At 41.9% G+C, this 8,672-nt stretch overlaps 1 long non-coding RNA gene across 1 annotated transcript in view; it reads left to right on the top strand.

Moving 5' to 3' along the window:
• The first annotated feature begins 200 nt into the window (after window positions 1-200).
• Window positions 201-8,672, top strand: part of LOC133540934 (uncharacterized) — a 192,908-nt gene continuing 184,436 nt past the window's right edge. Inside the window, exon 1 of the long non-coding RNA XR_009803765.1 lies at window positions 201-292. This is a non-coding gene — a long non-coding RNA (uncharacterized LOC133540934). The remainder of the gene's footprint in view (window positions 293-8,672) is intronic.

Below are 8,672 nucleotides of genomic sequence, written 5' to 3'. Positions count from 1 at the left end.
TTTTATTAATTTTTATTTATTTATTTTATTGTATTTATTTATTTATTTTTTATCTTTTTATTATTATTTTTTTTTTATTAAATCAACATAAACACATGTTACACCTATAATTAGTGCACCAACCCCCCAAAAATACCGTTTTTCATGACAAAAAAAATAAATAAATAAATAAAACTAAATCCCCCCCTCGCCGAGCTGCGGGGCTAATTATCAAGCGTTGACCGGTGCAGCTACAAGAAGGTTGGGGACCACTGCCTAAAGGAATCTTCATTCGTCACTCCAAACGATGCTTGTAAGTTTCACAATTTGACTAAAACCATTCTAACTTCCTCAACTCATGTGTGATGTCAGTAGGGGTGTTTTCATGCTTATTTCTACGTGCTAAGGTAATGTAAAGAAGCTAGCGTCGTTAGCATTAGCTAATATGCTAACAGGTTGACAGCTTATAAGTAGATGCAGCATTGGCTGCTGTGACGCGAGAAATTCGGCCGCCATCTTGAAGTGGTGATGATGAGCCGGTGAGCAGCCTAAACTGACAGTTGACAGGTAGAAAACAAAGATGCCGGGCTGGTGTTCAGCGTTTTCCTGTTGAAAATAGGAATCGGGGGATTACTTTTAAGATTTAACATTAACGTACGGTTCGTTGTATTTTGTGAAAAGAATATTACCACAGAGTTGAGAAGAAGCAAAAATCTTCAATAGTACTGAAGTGGTAGCCGCTTCACTGCAAACAACTGAAATCTGAGTAAGATTAAATATCTCAGATAAGGGTGATATTTGCTTATTTTCTGTCTAAGATAATTCTTCTCACTAAGATGATTTTATATTAGAGTCTTTTACTTGTTTTAAGTGTTTTGGTCCTACATGATCTTATTAAGATATTACAGCTTGTTGCTGAGATTTGATGACCTTTTTTGAGTAAAACATGCATGAAACTAGAATATCAACTTTTGCAAAGCTGTGTCATCAACACTCAGTATAAAACTACTTTTTTTCAAAGTAATAATTTCTTATTTCAAGCATGAAAAAAAAACAAATTATGACTTTTACACTATTATGTCTCATGAGTAAAACAGATGAAGGCCAAATGGACTTTGCTGTTTTATTGTCAATGAAACAAGAGAGAATACATACTCATATAGCAGCACAGTTGGCACAGTACAGTAAACTGAAAGTTAATATTCATACATTTGACATTTCTAACAGTTTTGAACAGAAATAGTTCATGCACATTCAGATAAATTCTTCAAAGTTACAATAGAAAAAAATATGGCCGGGGGCCGAGCTGTATATGTAAATATATATATATATATATATATATATATATATATATATATATATGTATAAAATAAGTTTATATGTGTGTGTGTTCCTTGCACACTAATTGACTGAAAAATCACACACTTGATGCGATGATGTCATTTTATCGATGGAAAAATGCAATTTTCGACCATATGATTTGCCTGAGCGGCTCGGAGACCCTGAAAGTAACAAGCTGTTGCCTTTCCATAAAGAACGATAAATTATTGCTGGTTTCCAGAAATGTAATGCCGAGGCCATATTATTATGTCAAGATAATGGCACTAGCATTTACTTAATTTAAGAACATTTTTCAACATATTGAGCAAAAAGGTCTTTTTTTTTCTACCAAGAAAAGTGCACTTGTTATTAATGAGAAAATACTTATTTTAACGTATTTTTTGGTTCATTGAGGTTAGCTAATTTTACTTGTTTTGGAAAGTCTTGACAAGTCAAATTTTCTTGTTCCATTGGCAGATAATTTTGCTTAGTTCAAATAAAATACCCCTCATTTATGTGTTTTTTTTTCTTTTTTTCTTTTTGCAGTGTAGCAAACAAGAGTACGACCATAATAGAATTGCTTGTCAATGAAATTAAATACATTTTATTTAAAAATGTAATTTAAATACATACAAAATAATCACTGTAAACATTATAATTTAAGGGAAAAATATAATACAAAATATCATTACAAAGTGTCAAGACAGAATAAACTCTTTGCTGCTGCAGCAACAGAGATACAGTCTATAGGTCCCTAAGATATATAGATATCAAATGTATTCAAACATTGTTTATTTAGGATATACGCATGTGTATATATAACCTAATCATATTTTTTTTTTAACTTAAAAATAGCTGACCGTTTTTTTACCCCCTTTTCTGGGATTATATTCCCGGTTTTGATCTCGGACGTCTGTTCACTTATAGCATATAAGAATATTCCATTACTGTTAAGCAAACAATGACTAATAAAACACGCCAAAACTTGTTCTTTATCATAACTGCACGTATGACAAAAAAAATGTGTGAAAATCAGTGGTATTCAGTGAGGTAAGGTTGATTAAATGCACTGACAGTTAATTGCTCCTGCCAAATGAAATGCACTGTGTGTGTATATATATATATATATATATATATAGATATATATTTGTATGTAAACTTACAGAGAGGGGTCAGCGGATGTTGAAGCACATAGTGCAAAGACTTTCGGCACAGTCAGTTGCTACAGAGCTCCAAACTTTATGTGACTTTTCAATTAGCCCACGTACAGTACACAGAGAGCTTCAAGGAATGGGTTTCCTATAGAGATGCGCGGTTTGCGGTCACAACCGCGGAGTCCGCGGATAAACCGTGGGTCGGGCGGGTGACATGACGAAAAAATAGATTTTAAATAGATTCGGGGGGGTAGCGGTTGAACCAATTCGGAAACATATATTGTAATAGTCCCAGGAATGTAGGATCATAAAACTTCTTCGTTTGTCTTGTCTTTATTGCACAAGATGTAATACAACCACACAACAGCTCTCATGTCTCTAACGCTTTTCCCGGGACAACTCGAACTCTCACTTCCTGTCGACAACGTCACTTCCCTATCTCTCCCGGAAGTCCCGCCCCCCAGCCAAAGTCATTGGCTAACACCCCGTAGCCAGCCGCTACATTATACATAGTTAAATGTTATGTTGAAGAGGTTCATTTAGCCTACTGACGTGTATTTATAAATGGTTGATTTATATAGGCTAGTAAGGTAAGGTGTTGTACCTGACAACATTTGATGGTACAATCCATATAACACGTCACAGACAACGTCACGCTAACATCACGTGACACCTCTGATGAAGGCTGCAGAAGCAAGGTAGCCCAAACTTGTCAGGTACAGCACTTTACCTTACTAGCCTATAGAAATCAACCATTTATAAATAGTTAAATGTTGTTACCCACGTACGAAAAACGAGCAGCACTCTTTGAAACAGTATGTGGGCATATTTTTATTTTGAAGTGTCTCGGTTGGTCTGTCGATGGATGTAAGGAAGCTGCTTCCGGGTATGGCCAACGAGGTATTTGTCATTTGTTGGTATTTTACTCGGTAAAATGTTTGATCCACATGCTGTGCATGTTAGTATTTTTACGTTTGTAACATGCTTTATTTATTACAGTTTTCACGGTGAATTTGAAGGGAAAGTAAGCCTTCAAATAAATCAGTTCAAGAAAGCCATTGTGTCTGTGCTATTTGGAGGGAGTTACACTTTCTAACCTCACTAAAGCCTTGCATCGTCTATATTAGATATATAACAACGGGCGGATGGCGGGTGGGTGTGGCTTTGATGAAATGTTGGTTCGGGTGGATTGCGGGTGGATGACGACTTTAGTGATGCGGTTGCGGATGATATAATTGCCTATCTGCGCATCTCTAGTTTCCATGGCCGAGCAGCTGCATCTAAGCCATACATCACCAAGTCCAATGCAAAGCGTGCGATGCAGTGGTGTGAAGCAAGTTGCCATTGGACTCTAGAGCAGTGGAGACACCTTCTCTGGAGTGATCAATCACGCTTTTCAATTTATCAATCTAATGGACCAGTCTGGGTTTGGCTACATTACGGACTGCATTGTGCTGAGTGTGAAATTTGGTGGAGGAGGAATTGTGGTGTGGGGTTGTTTTTTCAGGAGTTGGGCCAGAATGCGCCAGAATATCAAAACATTTTGGACAATTTCATGGGATTGCACTTCAAGAATATCAAAACATTTTGGACGATTTCATGGGATTGCACTTCAAGGTCATATGTGAGTAAAGGGAGGTGGCCAAATACTTTTGGCAATATAATGTACGTGTATCTACAGCCCGGCCCCCATTCTGAAATAAGTGCTTTTAGTGTGTGTTTACTTAGAGCAGGATATATAGTAAGGAAATGATTCATATGGCAAAATTTCTGAGTGGATTTCACCTGAGAGAAGGATGGGGGGTTGGTTAATCATTTTGCAATGCAGTCTGCTAAAAATGATGGAAAGAGCCACTCAATATAGCAACTTAAATACTTTTAAGATATTCAACACTAAGTCTGTCGTCTGGTGGCTAAAGTGCACTACCCTAATTCGTTACTTGTCACGTGTCAGGTAAACCAAGTCAAATGGGGCCATGTGAACCCCCTTCTTATTGTAATGCTTACAACATTTTGGAAAGATAGTGTCCTCTAAACTGCCGGATAAGAGTTGCAAACCGTCCATTTAACTGTGTCTAAATGATTAAACAACGTTGTTTGGCCCTTGGTTACTTTGTGTTTTATTTAATTAGCATGCGTAAATTGCATTAATTGAATCAATTACTTTAATGCAATGTTTTTATCTCTACTTTACATTCTCACCGCATTGTGGGCTGACAACATAAAAAGGGAGAATTACTAATCTGGCGGCTATTATTATCCCAAAGGCTCATAAATTGCAGCGTAAGGCTACTCCCCTTGTTCAGACGACACTTTACTTACTGGATGTATGGCTTAGGTTGTTGTCTTTGTACAAATTAGACCTACGGGCCGGGTGATTTGTCGGAGACACCCATTCATGCAGCTGGAGAATTAAATCGGTTCGCTGGCACCCTTCAAGCGCTTTTACTGGGCCTCATTTGCCGTTCCAAGTGTGCTGTTTACAGTGTCTAATGACTGGCAGTGTTTACTGTATCCACACATCCCGGGCGCTGGCTAATGAGAAGGCTGGAGATGGAAGATAAAGCCGTCGGACGCAGCGATAAAAGGAGTTTGTGGCTATTTAATGCGCGCTGTAAAAGATGAGGGCTGGGGAGAAATGAGTGTTTACACCTGCCTCCATTATACCTGACACCTGCCTTTTAATAAACACCCAAAATGGGCAGTCGGCGCTGACAAGCGCAGATAAGAAAGTGATTTAACAAACTGTGTTTAAGTCTGGAGAATCTACTAATTCACTGCCTCATCCCGTTTTATTAACCTTCTAATCCATGGGGAAATTCTTGCGGAAGCATAATAATAACTGTAAATAAAAATGTTATGATAATTTGATGTTTTTTTTTTTTTTAATAGGCTTGCTTATGCCTTTTTTCAAATTAATGAATTGTAATTGGTTTTCTCTGCATGTTAAAAGGATGTGGGAGGAAGCCAGAGAAAGTACTATGTATAACTTCAACTACTACGCCCACTATTAGACTTTAAAGGCCTACTGAAATTGGATTTTCTTATTTAAACGGGGATAGCAGGTGCATTCTATGTGTCATACTTTATCATTTCGAGATATTGCCATATTTTTGCTGAAAGGATTTTGTAGAGAACATCGACGATAAAGTTCGCAACTTTTGGTCGCTAATAAAAAAGCCTTGCCTGTACCGGAAGTAGCAGACGATATGCGCGTGATGTCACGGGTTGTGGAGCTCCTCACATCCTCACATTGTTTACAATCATGGCCACCAGCAGGAAAAGCGATTCGGATCGAGAAAGCGACGATTTCCCGACAACTTCAAGAGTTGGCTGCTAGGCTTCGCGCTCCGGATTTGAGGAAAAAAGGCTCTGGGGCCAAACCAGCTGGGTTAGACTGGTGCCGTGACCCGGATAAGTGTGAACGTTAGGGGGCTGAGTGTAATGGGGCCAGCCAAATGTATGTTGGTAAACCTCACTCCCTGACAATATCAAGAGTTGGCTGCTAGGTTTTGAGCTCAGGATTTTAGCAAAAAGGGTCTGGGGCCGAACCAGCTACATTGGTCCCTTGACCCGGATAAGAGTGAACTTTAGGGAGCTGAGTGTAACGGGGGCCAGCCAAATGTATGTTGGTAAACCTTACCTTCTGACAACTTCAAGAGTTGGCTGCTAGGCTTCGAGCTCAGGATTTTAGCAAAAAGGGTCTGGGGTCGAACCAGCTAAATGGGTGCCGTGACTCAGATAAGAGCGAACTTTAGTGGGCTGAGTGTAATGGGGGCCAGCCAAATGTAAGTTGGTAAACCTCACTCCCTGACAACTTCAAGAGTTGGCTGCTATGCCTTGAGCTCAGGATTTTAGCAGAAAGGGTCTGGGGCCGAACCAGCTACATTGGTCCCGTGACCCGGATAAGAGTGAACTTTAAGGAGCTGAGTGTAACGGGGGCCAGCCAAATGTAAGTTGGTAAACCTTACTTTCTGACAACTTCAAGAGTTGGCTGCTAGGCTTCTCGCTCCGGATTTTAGGAAAAAAGGCTCTGGGGCCAAACCAGCTGGGTTAGACTGGTGCCGTGACCCGGATAAGTGTGAACTTTAGGGGGCTGAGTGTAATGGGGCCAGCCAAATGTATGTTGGTAAACCTTACCTTCTGACAACTTCAAGAGTCGGCTACTAGGCTTCGAGCTCAGGATTTTAGCAAAAAAAAGTCTGGGGCCGAACCAGCTACCAGCTACATTGGTACCGTGACCCGGATAAGAGTGAACCTGAGGAAGCTGAGTGTAATGGGGGCCAGCCAAATGTACGTTGGTAAACCTCACTCCCTGACAACTTCAAGAGTTGGCTGCTAGGTTTTGTGCTCAGGATTTATGAAAAAGGGTCTGGGGCCGAACCAGCGACATTGGTACCGTGACCCGGATAAGAGTGAACCTGAGGAAGCTGAGTGTAATGGGGGCCAGCCAAATGTACGTTGGTAAACCTCACTCCCTGACAACTTCAAGAGTTGGCTGCTAGGTTTTGTGCTCAGGATTTTAGCAAAAAGGGTCTGGGGCCGAACCAGCGACATTGGTGCCGTGACCCGGATAAGAGTGAACTTGAGGGAGCTGAGTGTAATGGGGGCCAGCCAAATGTATGTTGGTAAACCTTACCTTCTGACAACTTCAAGAGTTGGCTGCTAGGCTTCGAGCTCAGGATTTTTGCAGAAAGGGCCTGGGGTCGAACCAGCTACATGGGTGCCGTGACCCAGATAAGAGCGAACTTTAGTGGGCTGAGTGTAATGGGGGCCAGCCAAATGTAAGTTGGTAAACCTCACTCCCTGACAACTTCAAGAGTTGGCTGCTATGCCTTGAGCTCAGGATTTTAGCAGAAAGGGTCTGGGGCCGAACCAGCTACATTGGTCCCGTGACCCGGATAAGAGTGAACTTTAAGGAGCTGAGTGTAACGGGGGCCAGCCAAATGTAAGTTGGTAAACCTTACTTTCTGACAACTTCAAGAGTTGGCTGCTAGGCTTCTCGCTCCGGATTTTAGGAAAAAAGGCTCTGGGGCCAAACCAGCTGGGTTAGACTGGTGCCGTGACCCGGATAAGTGTGAACTTTAGGGGGCTGAGTGTAATGGGGCCAGCCAAATGTATGTTGGTAAACCTTACCTTCTGACAACTTCAAGAGTCGGCTACTAGGCTTCGAGCTCAGGATTTTAGCAAAAAAAAGTCTGGGGCCGAACCAGCTACCAGCTACATTGGTACCGTGACCCGGATAAGAGTGAACCTGAGGAAGCTGAGTGTAATGGGGGCCAGCCAAATGTACGTTGGTAAACCTCACTCCCTGACAACTTCAAGAGTTGGCTGCTAGGTTTTGTGCTCAGGATTTATGAAAAAGGGTCTGGGGCCGAACCAGCGACATTGGTACCGTGACCCGGATAAGAGTGAACCTGAGGAAGCTGAGTGTAATGGGGGCCAGCCAAATGTACGTTGGTAAACCTCACTCCCTGACAACTTCAAGAGTTGGCTGCTAGGTTTTGTGCTCAGGATTTTAGCAAAAAGGGTCTGGGGCCGAACCAGCGACATTGGTGCCGTGACCCGGATAAGAGTGAACTTGAGGGAGCTGAGTGTAATGGGGGCCAGCCAAATGTATGTTGGTAAACCTTACCTTCTGACAACTTCAAGAGTTGGCTGCTAGGCTTCGAGCTCAGGATTTTTGCAGAAAGGGCCTGGGGTCGAACCAGCTACATGGGTGCCGTGACCCAGATAAGAGCGAACTTTAGTGGGCTGAGTGTAATGGGGGCCAGCCAAATGTAAGTTGGTAAACCTCACTCCCTGACAACTTCAAGAGTTGGCTGCTATGCCTCGAGCTCAGGATTTTAGCAGAAAGGGTCTGGGGCCGAACCAGCTACATTGGTCCCGTGAAACGGATAAGAGTGAACTTTAGGGAGCTGAGTGTAACGGGAGCCCACCAAATGTATGTTGGTAAACGTCATTCCTTGACAATATCAAGAGTTGGCTGATAGGTTTCGAGCTCAGGGTTTTAGCAAAAAGGCCTGGGGCTGAACCAGCTACATGGGTGCTGTGACTCGGATAAGAGTGAACTTGAAGGAGCTGAGTGTAATGGGGGCCAGCCAAACGTACGTTGGTAAACAAGAGTCGGCTACTAGGCTTCGAGCTCAGGATTTTAGCAAAAAAAAGTCTGGGGCCGAAACAGCTACCAGCTACATTGGTACCGTGACCCGGATAAGA

This window comes from Nerophis ophidion, linkage group LG22, assembly GCF_033978795.1.
Source record: "Nerophis ophidion isolate RoL-2023_Sa linkage group LG22, RoL_Noph_v1.0, whole genome shotgun sequence".
NCBI classification, from domain to species: domain Eukaryota; kingdom Metazoa; phylum Chordata; class Actinopteri; order Syngnathiformes; family Syngnathidae; genus Nerophis; species Nerophis ophidion.
The sequence above is the reverse complement of the archived record's forward strand: the minus strand, read 5'-3'. Positions and strand labels throughout refer to the sequence as shown.